Genomic DNA, 23,859 nt, shown 5'->3' on the forward strand with positions numbered 1-23,859 from the left:
CTTTGCGTTGGGTTCGCCGTGCACTTCTCGGGATCCACGAGAGAGGAGAGTTCCCCTCGTCTTGCCGGGCGGCGACTCACCGTGAGTAGCATACCGCGTCCAGATAACACAAACACGCATGCACATGTACGTATGCGTGTTTGTATGCACGTGTGTGTGTCGCTCGCAAACCTGCGTGCAAAATTGCCCAGGGTTTATTACACTTGCACCGATGAAATTGTGCATGCGCCGTTCGTTACGCATCTATACCCGAGTACCATCGGTCGACCGGCAAGAAAAGTACTCGACATGTTGTCGGAGAAATTGGCGTAGATGAAGCGGAAAGTACGAAAGACAGAAGAGAAATCATTGAATAGCATTGAAGATACTTAAAAAAATAAAATATTTTCATTTCAGTATCTTTTTTTAATATTTTTGTAAGTTTCAGTATTTTCAACTATGACTGAATTTAATCGCAACAGAGAGAGAGAGAGAGAGAGAGAGAGAGAGAGAGAGAGAACGAACGGTCAAAATCCTTCGGTACCTTCAGTACAAATTCATTTTCTAATAAAACTAGTGTACTCTTTATAGAAATTATTGAATTATACTTGAATTGAGACTATCTATATTCATAAATATATTACATTATTTTTGTATATAAACAAAATCAGTATTAATTATATGAATAAGAAACATGCTTTAGTATCTCATAAATTGATAATATCGATTCTCTCCCTAATTAATTTAAAGATTTTAAAAAGAAAAGCTATATCAAAAGTAACATTATTAATTTTTCATTCACAAACGATTAGAGATAAAGAGTAATTTTATTACTTCTAGGTTTCAAGAATAGAGGGATAGAAATATTTATATTTGGATTGATTTAGACTCTCTCTGTCTTTTTAATCTCGCTGCAAATGTCGATGTCATTTGCAGCCTAGATTAATCTTATCAATCCGCGCGCACGATGCGCTTGTAGCCGACGAAGGTCGACGTTTTTCCGTCGTCGTTACTCTCGTTCACCGCGTGTACAAATTCGCCATCGTTTTATTTACGCGACGTTCGTCGTGGAAAACGTGCATCGCACACACGTTCCGTTAGAACGTCTATCTTGTAAACTATCGCTGGTCAGGCAGTCCGGGTCTTGCTAAGTTGACCGTGCGCTAGGCCCGTATAGCTGTCCGACTGAAATTATTTGCAATGCGCCACAGAGAGCTCCGGTTATACTAATTTATAATACTGCAAACGAGACTTGATAGAATCCATTTGCTTGGAGTAACGCACGGATCGTGTATATCGCGCGGGTTGAAGCGAAACGAGGACATGTAGCAAAATATTGCTTTGACGCGATAGCGCGAGAAGCCTCGACTAAAACTGGTATTTCAGTCATGTGGATGTGTATATATGTGTGTATGGGCTGCGTACTCTCTCTATAAAATTATTTCGAAACCGAGCGTGATATTAATAACTCGAAATTACGAGAACAAACAAAATGGCGAGCGTGATCCTGACTCGTTAAACGCGTACATACGAAGCCTGGCATGAAAGTGGACTATAAACGGCCAGAACAGAAATCTCGGAATAAGGCAAATGATGCTTATTTAGCACGCCGAGAATTAATATGCGTGAAAAGATAATTTGCGTTCTTCGCTTGGCGCGTTATAAATAATCTGACGCATGACGTTCCTAACGTCTTACGATCTAATTGCTCTTGGAAAGAAAAAGTTACTTGTACTTGTATTTAACAGCGCGGAGAAAAGCTCGTAGAAGAGACCCAAGGTCTTTGTATGCACGGCGTACGTAGCTTATGCATCGCAAGCAAGATTTCTGCCACTCTTGTTCTTGCGTAATCGGCCGTAGCGCGGCCGCGATGCATCTGCATTCAGCATCTGCAACGACCGATCGGAGGTCGATGCGGAACGAACCCGACTCTCTCATCTCGACGCTCGTTTCTCTCTCATCGTAATACTCTCTCGCGGACGCGCACCGTTCGCCCCGCTTTTACGATCTAATCTCTTCTTTTACTCTCACCTTCGATCGCGTTCGCTCGTTTACGGGATCGGGAGAGGAGCGATTCGCCCCGTGGTCTCTCGATACACCTTCGCGAGCGAGCTCTAGCGATCCCCGTCGACCGGTTTTTCGTCGTAGATGTAGCCGCGTATAAAATTGCGCGAGTCGTGAAGAGGGGCAGGCGGGCGGGTGGTTGCCACCGATCCAGAAGCAGCTGCAACCGGACGGAGAAACGCCAGACCGCCGCGTCCTCCTCCTCCTTCCACTCCTCTCGTTGGCAGCCGCTGCGTATGCTACGAATCGACCGACTTGATGTTTTACGACCGCCCGTGAAATCAAACTGTGCGGTGTTTGCGATGCGGTTGCACCGGCTCGGGGCCAGTGCGTTTTTCATCGCCGAACGTCGATCGAAGAGAGCTCGTTTCTCGCGACCGCGAAAGCTGCCGCTGATTAGCGAGATTGCGGAAATATCTGTCGTTGAAAATTGCGGAAACATACGCATAATTTATTGAATTGCGTCGCACGCTATCGCGCTAGTGAAATCGCGAAATACACAGGCTGTCGCATACAGTTGCAATAATATCTCTCTTTCGAACTTTTACTCTCCAAGTATATATCTTAAGAGTTAGTATAGTAATAAATGTCGCATTAAAATAATTTCATTTTTAATTGTGACAACATAATTGCTTTTAAAGATTATTCGAGTATTTTCACGTGTATATGTAAATGAATCTTTCACAAATAGCAATATATGTATTTGATTATTCATTAAATTAAAAAAAGAATAAATTTATGTTATTTACTTAAATTTACATATTATGAAACGCAAAAGAGCATACAATCTTTTATTGCTTCTGTAATTGCGATCGCAATAACTGATAAAACAATTGATTAACCAGTTCTTGCATTTCTAATACAACTAATGTATACTTAGCTCTCTCGACGAAACATAATGACTTTATAGCATTTCTTGCTGGATGTATAACTGGAACAAATTATATGGTATCGGATCATTGGCATTCTTGCTGCGATTTCGTTCACTGCTGATAAATTAAATTGCGATTGTACGTCAGTTGTCGATTTAGATTTTACTTTTTGCGAAAAGTGCACGTGCATAACAGTTCATCATATTTAAGCAAACGATATAATTTTTTATTTTTTGTAACTTAATAAACAATCAAATAGATTTATTTAGGCCGTTTGTTCACAGTTGCAATTTTTTCGTATAATAAAACAGAATCGCGCTTTTCATGCTCTCGTAAAGTGCGGTCGTATGACGCGTGCGCATAGATGCACGTCGCGATTAATATCGCAGGAAGTTACAAAATGACTAATCGTTTCGTACAAACGATCAAACTGTCACGACCGTGGCCGTGATCAAGATAGCCGGCCATTAACTATCTTATGACAAAGGTAATGACGCTAATAATTCTTTGCGCGGCTTATACGAGATATTGATCTCACTTCTGTATGACTCTCGCGCCAATAAGAGAATCTCGAAGGGCGCATTGCATCGTGCGATAGTAACAATACCCGGCCTGTAGGTAATTCCGCAGGGATTCGACCATTCATTCCGCAAAGCATTCAACCGTACCGTACGTCAATTCTGTCATGCGCGTTCGATACCAGCAACTAATTCTCCATTGAATCGTTTAATACCGGCGTATCAACGCGATTCTTCGCGTAATGTTAATTTTACAACGTAGCAAAATATTATTGCGTTACTTTTTATCTTACAATACTAATTATAATTTTTAAATACTTTTCTTTTTAAGAAAAATAAATAAATATATATTTATTAAATAAGTATATATTTAATTTCATATTATTTAAATATATATTTATTTATTTATTTTAATATTGAGAGATTTTTAATTATATTAAAAACTGATGTATCACATTAATTTTGAAGATTTCAAAGGCCACTCTTCGAGCCTGATACTATACCTTTTATTCTCATTCGCGAGGAGATGGAAAATCCCTCAAGCTGGGGAAGAGCACCGCCGTAGGATTGCCCTCGGTGTTCTTGTGAAACGCGCCACAGCAGTTCCAAGAAGCGTATAGATTGGTGGGTGGTCTCCATTCAAAGATGTTTATGACTGTCGTGGCAAAGTGGCCGTGCGCGTCACGAAGAGAGGAGTCGCACTCTCCTCTTCGTGGCGCCCACCGGGTCGAAGACCCTATGTTCGTCAGGTTCACCCGCGAGACCCTTCGGTCAGGTCGACGAAGGCACCCTGACGACCTCGGACGTAACGGCGAATCTCAGGAATATGAATCGTGCAGCATAAATAATTATTTCATCTCTCTTTCTCTCTTTCTCGCAATTGTTCAAATAAATTATTTCGATTTAATGTTGGACGTTTTCTACTGATAATTTCGATATATATATATTTTCCTATGTCGAGTTCTCATTTTACGTACAACTTACTGCGTTACGCAGTGCGTAATGGTATGGCTCTCGTAAAACGTCGATAACGTCCCGATGATATTAATCGATATTCTAATCGGTCAATCGACGCTCTGGGCACTCTTTGCACGTAATATCCTCCTCATAACGGAACACCGAGTACTTCTGTTCCTCGATAACTGACAATCAGCATCGATAAATCGCCGAGGCGTCGACGAAGTCACGAGGGGACTAGCTTGAAATTCTGAGATGCGCGATGAGTGCAGCTCGCAGAATTTTACTAAACAAACATCGATTTTATTATATCCTAGAGATAAAATATAACGTTACATATTTGTATATTAATATGTGGATAATTACGAATAATTATACGTGCAAGTAATTCTGATCATATTTATTGCTCATTATAATTTGAATTCGACTCTTGACTAAATTATCGAGATTTTGTCTTATAAGCAATGAGAATAAGATTTAGATCGATTTATATTTATCATATTTATGTTGTGGAATTTTATTCGAATATAAAGTATAGTGATCTTTGAAGTATTTAGGGTGTAGCCATTATAGCAACGCGTATATGGATGCAATCACCTTGTACATTCTTCAAAAGTTTCGTACGCACGAATATAAATAATTTGAATTTCATTCGAACCGCTTTGCGTCCGTGTTTGCGTTTTAGCGGCCGCGAAATTCATTTACGCCCTTCCGCTTCCTCATATTCTCAAAAAAAACAGAGAGAGACAGAGAGACAGAGGGAGATTCATGAATAATTTATGCTATATATCCGCCTAGTTCCCGCACATTGCTGTAAATCCGTATCATTACATAGCAGAGCAATCTTCAGTTGCGGGAGCCATCGGTAAATTTTCCGCGCCGGAAAGTTTAGCTACGCTTTATCTTTGCCAGCAGGTGCGCCTGCTCGATCTATTCGTAAAATATTATCGACGATTCTCGCTTATACACGAACGATCGGCTTCGACTTGCCAATTTTATTCGCATGTAAGGATCGAGTTATTCGCATAGAAACAGCATCGATATCTGTCTACCTATCTACGCTATTTTAAATTATTTCCTGAAATCACCGACGCATTTTCAAATGCCTTCTTAAAATTTAATACGCGCGAATTATCTATCGGTAGACGCTTGCAAATGAAAAATCTATTGTAATACACATCATTCTTGTCTGAGAAAGGCATGTATCACATATACACACACAATATACACATATGGCACGCACACACAATATTTTGAAGTTGATGAGCGTTCTCTTCAGCAACTTATCGAACGCACGCGACAATTATGCATCATCAAGTTGGGTAAACGTAAAATCCTCGTTCTCAATCTATGATAATTACGCGTCGACAAACTTGTCTAATATATATGCTAACTATAGGCGGTGTCGCGTCGTAAAAACTAATTGACAGGCGAGCGGTAATTTATTATCTCGCCGCGTTTCGAGGCTCATTTCGTTCAAGTATGATTTACCGAACGCGATCAATAGTGTTCCTTGGCTAGGCGCGTACGGGATGAGATTATCATCGCAAACTTCGATCTCATTAGGCCGGTCGACCGGACATCAAGATTTTTCGCCAACTTGGACCGTGATGCGTTCCCTCGAGTAGTAATGCCAATTATTTTTCTTCCATGAACAGTTACGTCTCCGATTTACTACTCCGACTTTTCTCTTTCTTGGTCATATTCCTCTTTCGATATTTCTTTCTTTAAAACTGCTTTTACGACTTTTACGAGCGTCGCCTAGACGCGTTACGTTTCTTTCCTCCGCCGAGTATATTAACATCGATCTTCCATGTTTTCCGAACCATTGGCGACTCGATATCGAATATATCTAACAACATATCATACTATATTTTTATTGACATGTTTAATATAATTCGCACGAATTATTACAAGTTATAAATATATGCAAATTATAAATGTATGAATTTTAAGAAAAGGAAGAAATATTTTTCATATAGATGTGTGGAATAAAGTTTCAATATTTGCATATGATAATTTTGTTCTTTTATTGATTTTTGTTTATTTATTCATCAAATTTATCTCTATATATAATTTACGTAAAAGATTTTATTAACATATTTTTCTTTTCTCTTTTTAAATATAAATACTTTTAAGAACAACTATAAACATTTATGCCACTTGGAAAAATGTATACCATTTTTTAGCTAAATGAATCATATTTTTATTTTTTAACTTAAATTTAATTTAAATTTAATAATATATTATAATCATTTTGTCACATTTGTCGGTTCTTATTATGAGGAGCATATGAATATCACTCTTTTGAACTTTTGAATCTTTGATGTCCAATCTTTTAGCCTCTATCCATCTGACATTGCATAGCACTTTATTGCCATATTTGATAGAACTTTCATAAATTATTTACGCCATAAATATCACAAGATTTATGTCAAAAAACCATTAAATCATTTTACTAAATCTTCTAATATTTAAAATATCATCTTTTTGAATTTTGTACAAACATATAAATTTTATTCGAATCGCGAGTGTCAAAAAAACAATCAAAAACTGTGATTTTCTTTAAGAATAATAACTTGTCTTAAATCCTTACATTCTTAAAGAATCAAAATTTTTTGTTTTAATATTTAAATTTAATTACTGATTAATTATAAAAACAATAGCGTCGATATTTTTGGAAATGACAAAAATCATAAAAAATCACAGACATAACAAATATTAAACATAATATAAAACAATTATAAAAAGAAATATGTGACTGAACGTGTTATTTTCTAATTATGACTATAATTATGACTATATTCTTTTTTTAAATCGAAAAGAGCAAATCATACAAAAAAATCACTCAATCGTCCACCCACGCTTATCGATCTTCGAGACAGAGGAAGAATTCAACCGCTGATGATGCCGTTACTTGGAATGCGTACGCGCCAGTCGAGAGACTCGTGCATGCGTTGCTGGAATACCTCGGTGCGCGTGTAGTGATACGTCTACTAATCGGTAGCAGCCCTTCGGACCTTGAAGTATTTCGTAATAACTGAAAGTGTACAGTTGCCTGACAGCTGTCGGTCTGATCTCTCTCACAATAAATCTCTCAATAAAATACGATAAATTAAGCAATTAAATAATATGTATCGCGTTGTAGTTATCTCACAATAAAATCTATAATCAAAATTGATCTTTATTAAAATATTTGTGTATTTATTAATTATTTATTAAAATATTTGGCACACCAATATTTTTCATTAATTTAAAATTGTCTTGTTTGTGCTTGTAACTCGAAATATTATTATTATTTGACGTTTAAAGTCGACAATATTCGACTCTTCAATTATTTGACATTATAAAAATATTATGAGAGGATTATGCGGGAAAATTCCTGAGCTAATAAACGCCGTGTCTTCTTTTAATCGGATACATAGGCGCGCATATCGGCGATTCGACGGGCTTATCAATCATCCGTTTGCGCACCAGCGGGGTTTTGCCAAGAACCTTGTCGGAGGAGGACCTATTGACGCGTATAAGTGCAGAGAGAAACATATAAAATGCACGGGTTATTGTCGCCGGCCCTCTCACCGACAGCTGCTCGTTAGTTGTTGCCAGCCTGGTGCGGAGGTGAACCAGTCGAACCTACATATGCAAACGCATATGTAGTATATGTAGTATATGACGTGCATCTAAATATCTATGTACATAGTACGCACACACGCCAAGTTGTCTTTCTACGGAGTATTATAAACGGATATTGTTAATAATATAGTAATCTTGGAGTTATGAAAATCATATCTCTTAGCTTTTAATTTACAAATGATATGTGTAAGTGAAAACGGAAAATAAAACTTTAGATTTTTAATATTAGATAAATAAGCAAACATATACAAGAATTAACATTAACACATATATTTATGAAATGAATAATAATACGTGAAAATATAAAGCTCACATTTTCCTGCTTTTTAAATTTTTTTTCAAGCTATTTAAAAGCTTTTCTTTTAAATTTAAAAAGAAATATATTCTTTAGGATATATCTTTTGTGTGAACTTGCTGTATTGTGTTTCAAAACGTATGACAAAGTCTGTAATGTCTGCCTTTTCAAGGTACACCCTGTGTGTACAGACGTACGCATATGTGCGTGCGTGTACACACATACGCACAGGAACGCACGCGTGTGCTTTGTCGAACTAACGGCGGTCGAAGGAACGAGTATACGAGTCAAGAAAGGCAAGCAAAGGCAAAGTAAAGGGACAAACCACGCCTTACGCCGCCTTGGCAGTGGAGAGAATTCGCCTTCGCCTCCACTTCTTCGTCTCTCACTTCTCGCCTCTGGCATAACTAATATATCGATGGCTACCTTCCCCCCTTCGCGTTCGCTCGCTTTCGCGTCGATTCGCGATTCGCGTGATCTCTCGTCGACGTTTGCGAATCGTCAGAGAAGATGCCAGATGTGTTTCGCGCGTTTCCGCTCGCGAGCGCATCAGGTGCCCCTCATGATGATATAATATATCTTCCTCCGTAATTGCTTTAAAGATTATATTATATATCTATGAAGAGGAGAGAAATCACACGTATATTTTATCAAACAGTAATTTATTTATTATATCGTTGAATAAAGAACAAACACGCAAGAGTTACTGATTAAATAAAAATGTTAAAGTACGTAGTTATTAAAATGTTATAAATGTTACATTATATACATGGTATAAGTATTGTGAAAATTATGAAATATTACGAATATCAACTATCGTATGAATGACAACATCAGATTTATCTGGAAGCAAAGTGTCACTGGGTTAGGAAACTGGAAAATTTTCTAAGCCAGCAAAAGCAGGCCAAGCGCGAGGCGTTACTTCCCTATTACTGTTTTACGATGTATCGTTGGCATAAAATTAGTTTCGTTCACGAGCAGTGTTCGCTTTCTATTTGCTCTCATTAAGATAGACTTTTATTTAGAATTTTATGCAGATATTTTATTGCTTTGTGATTTGTTAATTCGAAAATCAAAATAATCAGTATAATAAATTTATTTAGCATATTGATAATATTATAATATGATACTGCGATTAAAAATATATTTATTTAAATATAAATTTTTAAGAAACAAAATTATTTAACGTTTAAGATATTTTGCAGTATATTATAAATAAAAAAATATATTGACAAAATTAACAGAGGGAGAAACAATTAAAGTTTTACAAAATATAGAATATTAAAAATCTTAATTATATTTTGAAAGTCGTGACTCTTATTAACCATGCATATTAATCATAATTATGTAACCTTTGGAACACATTGACAGAAGACGGAAGCGTGGAAAGAAAAAGTTATTGATCGTAGATATCTGTAAAAGTTCTGCAGCTACGCTTCGCAGCCGGCAATTCTGATTCAAGCGAATCCTTCCTGACGGTCAGAATGTCACTAGGTTATTAGAAAGTTTTCCAGACGAGTAAGCGTAGCAGTAAGCGTTTACTATACTCCACTGCTTGTGAGAGGGAATCGGCTGTTTGCATCGCGCAACGTTTTACCAAAGAATCTCAATGACATTACATTATTGTAAATCTTAGTTCCCCTCTTTTGATATAATTTTAAAAACAAACTTAAAAATAAAAAATATTCATTTTATTAAATTTATTAAAATATCTCAATAGAATACATATATAAAAAACAGAAATAAATTAAATTAAGATAATTTTGATGCTATGAGGATGATAGTTGGATTGTCATAAATTAAAATAAACTTACAAAGTCAGAAAGAAATTACTTCTCTCTCTATATCTGTCAGGAACATTGTCGACAAAGTCCCTCGAGTCACTTTGAAAGTTGATCTGCATATCATCTACATAGCCTATTCTTACATCTAGTAGGTCGTTGACGTATAGATAGAATTCTTTATTCGATCCTACAGTTACACCCGTGGAAGGCAAACGCATATTGAGTGCTACGCGAGAGAGGATGAGTAAAAAAGAAAAAAGAGAGAAAGACGAGCAATATACCGTTAGTATGTCTCTTTAAGGCCGAGAAAAAAAAGAGTAACTCGATCGTTTATTTCGATGAATCCAACGATATACTCCGCATGAAAGACGGAAATGTCGCTTTTGATGTTCTATTTTCTAGATTTCTATCGATTTAATTCCGTTTGCCCGCAATAAAGATTCATACGTATGATCTTTGTTAAAAGAAAACGTACAAGATGTAATTATATATTTATAAAACGATATAAAATAAATGTATGAGATATAAAAGATGCAAATAAATTTGTAAGAATATAATCATACATAAGGATAATAAAGATATTTGCGTCAAACATAGCATCTTCTCTCTCATTCTCATTCTCTCACTCTCTCTCTGTACATAATCTCTACGCTCAATAGTAAATTAAGATTAATACAGGCGTAATATCGAAACTAAATCGCCAACGCGACTGCTCGAACGTCACCGGGATACTCCATTTCCTCTGCTAAGCGAGCGAGAGTCCTGCGCCTTAACATTTAACTCGGCAGACCACAATTGACTCTCTCGACGGGCGACTCCGCGGTATTTTGCATCGTAGATCTAACCAACGATCGGCGTTCCACGATCTGTCCGAACGTGAGAGAGGATAACGATAACGGGAGTGCACGCCTGGGAAAACGATCCGTCCGTCTTCCGTGAGATGTAAACGCGCCTTTCGCGTTGCACTCTCGACGAGACTCGCACCACATCGAGTCTACAGGCTTCTATTTCAGAGAGAGAGAGAGAGAAAGAGAGAAAAATGTGTAACGCGTATTATTTATTTCCATGAATCGCGGATGAACCGATTAAACCATTTCAGGCCCGAAGGTCCTTTACACGCACGGTCCTCCACGTGAATAACCTGGTCGTGACTCTCTCTCTCGAGCGGACTTTATATGCGCGAGGAGAAAAAAAAAGAGAGACGGAGAGCGAAATACCTCGCAGGGAAGTAATCGCGATACCGGTCTGGCGATCGTTACTTTCTGCACACTCGTCGTGGCAATTAACCGCGGCAATAATGATTTTTGTCCGGCCGCGTAATGCCCGAGCGCGGACAAACACCATTACACGGTGTGGTGGTGTGTTGAATCAGTTGTGGCGCGACAAAAATTGTAATGGAGCGTCTCGCATGTAATTATGATTTGTTACGAAGTTTCGAATGGCTCTATAACGTTTGACGAGGAGGAAACACGCCGTTTCCTATGTGTGCGTTATACGTTGCTCACGGTGTCAATTTGTGCGCTTTTTATCGAAAGCGTGCATTACGTGCCTTTAAACGCCGTATCAGCGAAAACTCGTATAACGCTCGACATTATCTTTCGCTCTTAGTTCCAGCAATCGACCTTCGAAGTCAATGGCATCGTTAAAGAAGAGACGTCGCGAGCCAACGCGACATTGTAGAAAAATACAGCTCGATGCTCGAGATGCATGTGCAATTTTGTCGAGGAAAAATGATTACAATTTTTTACACGTCCGATATTATCTTAATTACCAAAAACACATGAAATGTCAAAGCGTCCGTCGTTAAAATGGCTTCATCGCGAAGGGCATCATTCGTCCTTGGCTCCACCAATGAACGTCGCGCCGATGATGAACATCGCGCCGCGCGCGTGTTCAATAAAACGTAATCGCGTACGATATTCACAGCGCGACGTTACAGCGGCTCGTTCGAGGATGTAACGAAACGAAAAGAGCGGTTAAGCTCCTCTCTCCTTCTCTCCTCTCCTCTCTCGGCGCAGCAAAACCCGTAGGACAGAAACGAGCGCTTCGAGCGCAAAGTCCGCCGTGTGGCGGTTAGCCTGGAGGCAACGGCACGAAATGAGCGATGGATCGGAACGATTCGGGAACAGTACAATCGGATGCCATGTGATAGTACGGGAATAATCCCGAAGCCGCTCGGATTCTCTTTCTCTCTTCCTCTCGGCTCTAGTTAATCGGCCGATCGATTAATTGACGGTTCGCGCGCTCGCGAGCCGCCACGGAAAATACCGATCGATCAAAACAATCGATTAATCGTTCGCGCGTCCGATAAGACCGGATGATAAGACGCCGGGGTATTGTTCCTCGTTGCAAACAATTAATGATACACCGCCATCGATAATCGACCGAGCCTCGCGATCGCGAAGCTCTAGGCTACTTTCTCCCGGATTTTTCTTCGATCGCACGCGGAACCGCGGAAATGTTTCTCCGCCAGCATTTCCGCGAGATATCCCTGATAAGAAAATCGAAGTGAATAAATACAGGACGTTTCACCGCGCGCTTTAAACGTGCAGATATGTTTTCATACGCTTGCCTCTTTTTACACAAATTCATATACATTAAAATGTGATGCATTATCAAAATTCGATTAATTTGGACCACTTTCTGCGCCTTCAAAATTTATAAACGTACACATATAGATTTATGGAAAATTTGAGATGAAACACAGTCTTGAAAATCAATCTCTTGAAAGTTATAACGATTTCCATTCAAGCTCTCAAAGTGCCTTCTGTCTATTTCGCGAACTAATAATGTGCTTTTATTGATTACGGACGATCTACGTCTGATATAACGTTGAGTGAAATTGGTAGCCCGTCGCTCGGGGCTTAAACTCGCCATTTCTACGTAAGGAAGCTTCATAAGAGATTGCCGAACTCGGAAACTCGTTCTTAGTTAACCGTGGCCGCGCTCGAGTCTTTCGCTGACGTTCGACGCCCGAGACAGGAACACGCTTCTTCCTCATATTAATCTAGGCTTGTTGAGCCCGCTTCTTATCCATAACGGATTTTTCCGCGTTTTTGCCATGGCCCCGCGCAACACAGGCGCATTATCCCTAACGTGTTTCGTTCCCCGTCGCGATTATCCTCCCGGCGAACGGTAAATCCCTTTCCGATGGGCGGCCGTCAAACGTTGACTTGAAAACGGCAGGGCGTTCGTAATCTCTATACGCGCTTAGGATTATCTTATCGATAGCTGTATCGATACAGTATTATTCTTATTGCGGAGATCGAAGAACGGTATAATAATTTCCTTTAAATGCACTCGCGAAAATATCTTGCTCTAAAAATGTAAGAGTATGTTGTATTAACCGGATTAATTACATGCATTTTTTATATGTTTTAAAACGGATGCTATTGCTTTGATGCTTCTATTTGTTGCTAAGAGTATTTGCTTCGTGTGTTATTTATAGCGAAAAAATAGTAAATAGCTCTAGTAATTAGCTCTCGTAGATAGTGTCTATTCTCTGGTAAAACATGGAAAATCTGAAATTCTCAAGGAAGAGAATTTTTTTGTACCTAGAAAAATCAGTAAATTTTCATGAAATTTTTATTGGGACTTTTAAAAAAATTCTCTCTTTAGTAATTTTGCTCTTATGTTGTAAATAGCTGATAATTCGCCAAGTTATGAATTGTACATTTAAAATATATTATAAATATATATCTGTCTCTATGTTTATAATATATTCAATATCATAACAAAATATTGAAACATATACAGTATGTTTTTTTATTGTAATTTTAACGATAAAATATGAAAACATTATGCAAGTGAAAAATATTCATCTTATGAAAACTATTCAGGTTTTTCAATACATGTGCAAATCTAGCACTTGGAGTTTAAGCGACTGTGTTTTTTCTTCGTATGAGTGAAATCATTAGAAAATGCATACAATAAATAATCTCTCTTTAAAAAGTTACGTCAAAAAGATCTTTAAAATATTCTCTTCTTGAATAACAAGTGCAAGTAAAGAAAATACTTCAAAACAATTTTTTTATTGCATTTTCTAATATTATCTAAAAAATCAGAAAGTTTTTTACAAGATTTGAGTAGACACATTCTGGTAGAGTACTTCGCATCTTCTATCTCTATCTAAAATCTCGGATTCTGAATGCAAAGATTTTTACCGCGCAGCGTCATCACTCATGGAACGCGGTTGTACTCGAATCGCAACGAGTTCACTGGGTTTCCAGACGCGTTCGCTCACAAGTCGAGCGTGGCAAAATGCCGCGGCTCCACTTCGACGAGCTTTCGTTCGAAACGGAAATGGTAGGCTGCAATTATTGCAGTCGTTGGCTTGACTTTCCCGTCTGCTGCGGCCGTGCGCACCAGCCGCGAGTGCGTAACCGCCGCCGGTCGATTAACTACGACCTTCGCCGCAACGTTGATGCAAATAGACGACATATCCGCAACGTGCACGCCTTGGATTTCCATACGACAATTTTGCGACGTCTTCGCTTTCCTTCCCCTCAGCTAAAGGTGGATGGTGAGCTCTTTGCCTGAAGATAATCATTTCTTGAAAACTCTTCTTTGCGGAAACGTGTAATCAAAATGAAAGATTTCAAGAATGGAGACCGAATATTATATTGAATTAAGTGTCTTTTGACATTTTTAAGAAGATCGGCGAAACAAGGCGAGAAAAGAGGCACGATTGGAGGCTTGAAATGAAATTATTGCTCTAACTCACGAACATGAAATTCATCTTGCTGGAGAAGACGAATGAAAGTTGGATACAACGATGACGTTTGTAGAGCTGCATGTTGCTCCGCTTGCATCATCGCGCAATTGCGCGATCTCGGCGCGAATTTTAGCGCGTAGCACGGGCTAATTATTATCCCATAATTGAACGATATTAATTATCGCGCACTTTCGCTGGGTAATTTTTATAATCGCCCGTAATAGACGTAATTCATCATTGTCATCTCGAAGAGATAATTGGATCTGCCGCGAGGCATGCAATAATTGGTTTCCTCCAAAAATTTTCTGGAGAGAGGGGTACGCCAGTAAAGCGTTCAACCTTTGAAATCTGGAGAGAGGGGTACGCCAGTAAAGCGTTCAACCATTAGTATCTTTTATTTTTATTACAGTAGTATTATACACATTCTATTATCATTTTATGTAAATATGTAAAATAAAAGGAACTCATTTATTATGCGACCACTAAAATTTTGATGCATGAGGCAAAGCGGAGCGGCCGTTAATAAGCAAAGCAATTTTCGAGGAATAGCGATGCGACGATACGGGTTTCGCAACAAGATCTCAAGCTCGAATCGATCCCGAGTGCAGATACCGCGGGCGATGCGCGCTCGGATCGTCGGACGCGTGTTGCTTATGCCGAGAAAAATTGGCGAAATGCCGTCTGGACGCCACGAGACGCCGAGAACAAACAAAGGGATGCTCGTCCGTCCGTTCTCTCTTGCAAACGAGTTCCGCGGCCAATTATAAATTACCTCGAATTAAATCGATGGTCATCACCACCACTATTGCTGCCGCTGCGGCGGACCTTGACGAAAATTCTCCACTTTTTACGATCACATATGCGTAAAGTCTTTTATGGCGATGCGCGTAATTGCAACGTGGCGAAGGGAGTGATAAACAACGCTCGAGGATGTATTACAAGACAGTAAGGGCGGGTTGGTTTCCTCCCTCTCGGTTTTCACTCGCTCGCGCGCACGCGTTGGGTAATATTTATCGGCATGTTTAATTGCTGCCCGAGATGAAACTCTCAACCTCGAAACATGGGCCCCGCGCACTTTTTGTCGTGCTTTTTCTGACGCATCGAAATTGCTCTGCATATCTTTAGTGTCTATCCCACACACAGTGCCAGCAATGAATTATCCAAAATTTCCATACAATTTATAAATAAAAATGTCAAGAGTTGTATTATTAATAAGGAATGTATTATTTTTTCTTTAAATGGAGAAAATAATTGTTTGTTTTATTAGAGAGAAAGAGAATGTTTAAAAAACACCTGAATATTACATATTATCATCTAGCTGCTATTGTAACTTAGAGATACATATAAAATTTTCAATTATTTTATTTAATCTCAAGAGAAAATATTAAGAGAGAATATATTAATATAAATAAAATAAGAAAATATATTAATATAAATTTGATGATTTCTAGTTATATATTTTTCATCCGGAATTTCTCAATATATTTAAAGCATTGTCGACTCTGGCTTCTTTCAATGCCCGCGCACGGTCAGAGAATTACGAGAACCTTCAGACTGATTATTAAATCTCGAAGATTTAAGGTAGTGCTTTAAATACTTGGGTAGTAAACGAAATTCACGTTTTGTAATGAAAAAGCGGGCCGATATCGTTTCCGCCGTTTAATGCTCGCCTACGCGGCCCGTTAGGTCCTGAGGACGTTAACCCACTAACTGAGAGATTATTTTTTTATCTGCGCAGTTGTGGAATCACTTGTGCTCGTAACCGCGACCGTGATTATCATATTTTGTGGTTTCGGACGTGGTGTTGTTTTCAACCTCGAAATTTATGGCCCGTTTTACGTCTGCATGACATTGAGCATTTTACAGAAAATTAACATTTAACATTTGAAATAATATTCGATTTATGCGCGCGTTGCAACTCGCGTAAAATATAGCAAATAAATAAAAAACCCAACAAAGGAATATGAATTTCGTGATTGCTCCGGTATAAAAAATTTTTATAGCTATGATAATAATTAGTATCATATGTATCATGTTAGTCAATTATTAAAAATTACTGACTTGCATAACTTACATTGAGCAATATTCTATATAATAAATATATTCATTCTCGTATATGCATACAATATATTTACTTTTTAAAATTATATTTAGAACATTCTATATAAAAATAATTTTAAAATATATATATCTGAAATAAATATATTCATTTGAATATTCATGACGCAGATTTTTTCTTGTCTTTAAAAATGATTTCTCTCTCTTTTTTTCGAGCATTATGGATTCAACACGAGAGAAAGGAATAATTTAATGAGCATAATAAATTACAAATGTAAATGATCGCGAGCTTAATGTCGATACACTGTTTTCTGAACCGGTATGCGCACAGTGCGATGCATCGCGAGGGAATCGGCGGGCGATGGGGATCCGCCGCATTCTGCATCGCCAATTTGCATGACCGATGATCGGGCCGCTACTATACGCCAGTGACTAGGTGCATCATCATTACGCACTACCGAGATACGATCAAACTGTCGGTAATAACAGTCGCACGACCCCGCGCGCGTACACGAGAGAGCAGGGTCGCGTTTATTAAATTACGTCAAATTATTGGTACGCGTCGTGGTATCCGGCCGAGGCCTCAACATAGAATAGCCACGGCCTGGCCGGTTGTTTAACAGCAAGCAATCACGCTACTTTCCCAATTAGGCCGCTAATTTTAACGGGGAGCGTGTAATTGCCGCGCGGAGCCAAATTCTCTTGTAGCGCACTTTCCCAGAACCGCTTAATCGTAGGTCAATGGCTAATGCACATGGGCGATATGGAATTAAGTTATCTCACTATGGTATTTCAATTACGAAGATTGATACGCCGCGATTGATTACGCTGCGGGACGTAACTGAACGAAGACAATCCCACCCTGCCCTTATCCGGCAATCGATTAAATTTTAATTGGTACAAGCAGGACCGCTTGTCGAAGTTAATTCGAAATATCACACAAAGATGCGACTAAGCGGAATGGACGTACTAAAAGCGACGCACTAAGCGGAAGAATATAAAATCGATGAGATCGATGCGAACAGTATTCGTTCCGACTCTTGGAGTCAGAACACATATGCTTCAAAATATAGGGAAAAAGGAGGTCGAGTAATCTGCATATAAAGATATATGGCGACGTCATACGTAATACTACTAATGAGATAAGAGACAGAAACTAAACGAAGATGATCCTATCTGATCTTTATTAGGCATCGATCGAATTTTAATCGATTCCAGTCGAACCACTTCTTGAAGCAAACTTGAAATATCATACGCAATACAATTTGTGAGATGAAATATATTTGCGTGCGTGTGTATGTGAGCCCAAGCATTGTTAAAGAAATAATTATTATCCGCAAAAATCGCAATGAAACAATAATTTATAATTATTATCTTTGTCGCGCGCTTTAAGATAAAATGTAATGCAAAAAAATATACTTTTCTTTGGTTTAGATAATAAATATCTTAAATCTTACGTCAGATTTTATATGAGATCATTCTTTTCTCAGATAAATATAATGTCAGTCTTTAATTAGAAGAATGTAACTATATTGAACCGTCCGTATCTTAAAGTATAAGATCCCATTTTGAATATTTCACTCGTTTTATATGCTTTTGAGACAAGAGACATGTAAGTAAAAACTATAAATATGAACCTAAGTTATCGCCAAAGCGCGACACTTTGAATTAACGATTAAAAAATACCAGAGTATAATTTCTATTTATTCATCAGATAACATAACGCGCATATATCACGTTTCATTACTGCTAGCGCGATAGTTGTTCATCAGCGATCAAGATGAAAAGGGGAATAAAATCTGTGAAGTTTCATGTTTCTCTACACATACAATGCGGATTCATATGCGCCACAAAATATATCTTATACCTAAATGCCTAAATGTATTTAAAAAGTTTTTTCTAATTAACATAAAAAATTATTATTTTATTATTTGATAAAATTTAAAAAATTTTTAAATTATAAGCGACTATCTGCTTTTGTCAAAAGATATTTTATAGATTAGTTAAATTAGTTAAATTAGTTATGGTAATATTGTTACATGACATGTTTAGGAAAAGAGTTAACTATAAGTCCATAAAATTTATATACTATTTTATATTTAAAACTAATTTTACTAATTATGAACTTAGTTTTCTGTTATTCTGAATATTTCACATCAGTATCTTTATTAAATATATTAATTATAATAATTATGTTTTAAATAGTTGTAATATATGTGTTACTTTATCTCTGCTTACAGATTCGACTGACGAAGGGCTGAAGAAGGCAAAGAGCCGTAGAAATTTTTGACGTCGTTTAATTAATCAAAATTTGCAACAAGAATTCAAGGAGGAAGGAAGATAGAAGAACGGGAAATATTTCGCCATTCTTTCAGCGTTAATTAAATCGCAGCCGCGAAAGCCATTCAAACTCGTCGTCCAACACGCATATATACATATCCATGCTCTATGTGCATTCACACATATTCAACATACACGTACATACACGACACATATAAAGGACCCAAAAGCCTGATTAACACCGCGTACTTCCTGTGATCGTCGATTAACGATAAGCGGAATAATCAAAAATAGCGACGCAGCGAAAGGAGAGATATGTTCAGGTCACGTACGAGCAGAAACGTGAATTACTGTAATGCTCTCGTAAGAAAAAAGACGCCGTCTTTCAAAGAGTATCGAGATCGGTAGATGCAACGAGTAATGTAAATATGTAACGAGATTCCAAATACTTGATCTATTCTGGTATGTATATATATATATATATATATATATATATAAATTATGTCTATATAAAAACAACTCATTCTTAAATTTTTTTAATGAAAAATGATTACGTATTTCTGTTAGAAAATGGATTTGAGAAAATATATTATTGTTTTATGTGTTATTTGTTTTGTTTTCGTCGTTACATCAAAAAAAAGATCTCTTTAAATTTTGAAAGAAAAAGATAAAAAAGCAACAAAATATCTATATTCACAATTTTAATTTTCTTAACGATATAAACTTTTCCATCAATCCAGTCAAATTAGGTAAAAAGAAATTTATATCTCGAATAAAATAAATTTTAAGCTAAAATAAAAATAAATTTGAATTTATTGAAATTTAAATCTATTATTGAGAAACTTATCGAGGTTTTAAATTTTCTTTGTTGATAAATTACAATCTTCGATAACACGTGCAATAATATTATAATATTGATAATACCATTGTATTTTTTCAATCTTTAATTCATGTACATGTGCAATGTACACATGTAAGATAGAGAAAGTTTAATTTATCACCGAGCCATACTCTCGTTACTCTTTGCTATCGATTGAAAATGGAAATCGGAAAGTTGCGAAGAGAGGTGGTCGAATCTACATGCTGTAATGTGCGTTTTCCGGAGAGTTAAACGCGTGTATGCGTATCACGACAATCATCACCTCCGTACGCAAGTAGTAGATTCTTTTTATAAAGAGACGCGCCGTCAGAGAGCAGACGCGATCTAACGGACCGCGTAGTTAAGGATACGAATGCCATAATAATGACCAAGTTTTGTGGTTGTACTTAAGTCATACTTTATATTCTACTTTATTATTAGAATGTTCTAAGCGTAAGTTACTTTTATATTCCATTTTAGCGAAGTGTCTATCTACAGTTATTGCTACGTCTTTTTTTTCTATACCCTTTTGCATCGTCGAGCTAGATGTCGAATCGACTCTGTTTTGCGCTGGTCGTCAATTGGCGCAAGCTATGAAAACTTTGCAATACTGCCTTACCTGCACTTGTGATCGTATACCTAACTTGAATTTAAGCTGAATGCTCATAATCTGTACACTCCAACATTTCAATATATTACAGTACATAACTTATAGAGAAATAAATTTTATCGCAATTTTATGTTGTCTTTAAACACAGTTAAAATAAAAATTTATTTAACGGAAAAAGTAATAAAATATTGATAGATTAAATTGGACGATAAAATATTATTTTTTTATTTGTTTCTAAGATATGTAGATTAAAACAAAAACCAAGATTATGATGTTTTTCTATAGCATTGTTCGAAGATAATTAATAAAAAAGTGAAAAAATATATATTTTCTACAATCTCTGAGCGTTCAGTTTTCCGTTTTACACGTCAGAGAAATTGTCGGTTTTATTATTTTTGAGAGTTCCGATTTTTTAATAATATATCACTGTATACTAGTAATTTTTCAGACATTGACGAAATCTTAGCCGCGATAAAATTATATATTGCACTTACTTTTATTCCAGTGTTAGAAAAGCCATCAATATCACCTGTGTGATCGTATGGATGAAAATAAATAAACCCATTTTAAAAATCAGGTGCGAGACCGCCTTTTGGTTGATGGTCCCGACCAAAGGACATGCTTGGACCTTGGTCTCATTTTTTGTGATTATTATTTAAATATACGTTAAGCAAACAATAGAATAGGTTAGCTTTGTTATATAATTGAATATGAGAATAGCACCTGATTGCACTGGGTGGCCTTACTCAGACGATATCATTTTTTTTCTTCAGTATGAGAACTATCCGAATGAAATGCAGTAATTATGAAAATAATCTAAAAAAAAGAGATATAATCATGTTCATATATATATTATATTGAATCATTTATCCAAAAAAATCGGCGGATATTCTTCAGTTATCAGTAAGACTAAAACTGTTGGAAAGAGAAAACAGTCGAAAACAAGTGGCCTTCTTTAAAGAAAGAATTACGAGCTGAATGAGAATGTCAAAAAATCAGACGCGTTCGCGTTACAATGAACTAGCTGTATTACGAGTGTACAATAAGCTTTTAGATTTATAATACAAAGTATAGATTCTATATTATCATGAATATTATATCGCGTAATGAATTTTTGTATAGAAGGCACACGGTCCCCTTTACGACAGAACTCTGTGTGTTATAAGCGTGCGGATGCACGCTTATTTCGTACGTTGATGTTCTCGGAGAGTGTAATTTTGCCATGATGACGAGCGCCGGAAGAAGAACTTTTAGCGCAGAGCTTGTAAAAAGTGACATTGTGCATTTGCGTGTGAAGCTAGAATTAATTTTCTAATTCCTTGGGGCATTGAATGTCAATGGATCTCCGTGTGAGCGACCGTCTTGGAATAACGCGAACTCTGATCGTGTTTTAGCCGCTCCTTCATTACGCAAAATGCAGAAGGTGCGACTAAAACGAATGGATTTATGCGGGATAATTGCACGATCAGTTTATCGATATCACTTCTCAACATCGTCAGCCACGTTCTCGCGGCGAAATACTCAGCGCGTAAGGGTCGAGGATCGTTGTGCCTTCGTGTATGCACGTTAAAGTACGTTTATAATGATTGTAAGAAGAGCAGACATCCACACTTTGTGATTCCGTAAACAGTTGTTCATTTTTTTTTATACTTTCTTTAATGCTTACCTAGGATAGCTTGTATACCCTAAAGAGTGTTTCAATAAAAATCACAGTGAAATAATTTGCTGCATTCTGCTTGCATTTCTTCGATGCAGTTTTACCTATCCTCTCACGAAAAAAATAAAAATTCTTCTCCATTATGTTGTTTCTTTTATATCATATTAATTTTTCATTAAATTATTATATTTATATAATAATTTCGTTAAATCATTATATTTATATAACTTAAATATGTATTCTTAACATATATTTTTTATTAGCCATATAAATTCTTCTGTTTGGAATAGAAAAATAAAAATTTTACAAGAAAATTTGAAAGAAAAAGACTCGAAATATAAATTTCTTGATATAATTATCAATAATGTAGTAAATGAAAAATCGCAGATCATCTGTTGAAAATATACTGTCGCATAAAAACCGTTCGGATCGAAATCCAATTTACTTTATTCGTATATATCACAGGTAGGGTTTTATACAAGGGGGACGAAACAGCGGATAACATGATTTATTACTTTTTTGTATTCAAGGTTCTCGAATTAATGTTACAAGCAATAATATAATTAAAGATAATGAATGAAAAGCGATGAAACTAAAGTCAAATATTACACCTCTTTCGTTATTGGTCGCATTATCTCATCTTCGAATGATTGATTTTTTTCGCAGTTATCATCTTTTATTCTTTTCTTTTTTATTTTTTTTTAATAATTTGTACTTCTCTTGGTGCAATCTCTTGGCTCTCTAATTTCCAAGGAACCAGTCGATTGCTTTCCAACGTCGACAGATTTGCGAGGTTTATTATACTTTATCGTATAACGATAATGATATTTAGAAACGATGCCGCTTGATTCACAAATATGAAAAGGAAAATCTCGTTGTCCGCGGGAGATCATGTTTATTAAACTTTGAATCAATGTAGTTTTACATGTCTGTAATTGAATCGAATAAATGCTGTGATAGACATTTGTCTAAAGTTATAAAAATATTATTTGTCCAACATACTAATTAACTAAAGTTCTCTTAATAGGGGAAAAAAATGGAAAAGAAGGAATATTGATCATAAACGTCGATCTCCCACTTTCGTTGACAATTATGCGAATTACAAAATATTTATTAAATAAAAGTAACAACAGAAACGCATAAATCAGGCCGCATCGTTGCGATAACGACGGCAAGCATTGCTTGCCCTCGCTGTGTACTTAATAAAATCTTGTTGATTAAAATAACGAAACACTAGTCATAATAACTTCTCTAATTAACGATTATTTGGTAATATACAAAATAGTAGAAAAGAGGGAAAAGCAAGTCCGTTTCCTATCTCGTAGATTTTTTTTCTTTTTAAATACAAAAACGTAACGCGTAGTATCTAAAGTATTGTATGTGTTCCAAGACATCAGAGATGTTCTGATCGCGCGGAAAAGTCTTTTAGATTGAACTTAATTATCTGCAAATCAATTGTAGATAATTTTCAGCGATTTAGTATTTCCAGTAATAAGAATGAGAAATGAGCGAAATATGTTAGCTTCGCTGTGAGAATAAAATACATTGTTGAAATTTTTATCGACTGCCTGTCGCATAG

The 23,859-nt window shown here is 36.7% G+C and overlaps 1 protein-coding gene across 8 annotated transcripts in view; it reads left to right on the top strand.

The window, feature by feature from the left end:
- Sano (CABIT domain-containing protein serrano) overlaps window positions 1–22,344 on the top strand; it is a 129,067-nt gene extending 106,723 nt beyond the window's left edge. For all 8 annotated transcript variants that reach the window (XM_083107983.1, XM_083107979.1, XM_083107985.1 and 5 more), the window contains one exon: window positions 19,115–22,344. The gene's annotated coding sequence lies outside the window, so the exon portion shown is untranslated. The remainder of the gene's footprint in view (window positions 1–19,114) is intronic.
- The last annotated feature ends 1,515 nt before the right edge of the window (window positions 22,345–23,859 follow it).

Source organism: Camponotus vicinus, unplaced genomic scaffold, assembly GCF_025532165.1.
Source record: "Camponotus vicinus isolate PSW18456_S1 unplaced genomic scaffold, iyCamVici1.0 SCAF_9, whole genome shotgun sequence".
Classification (NCBI taxonomy): Eukaryota; Metazoa; Arthropoda; class Insecta; order Hymenoptera; family Formicidae; genus Camponotus; species Camponotus vicinus.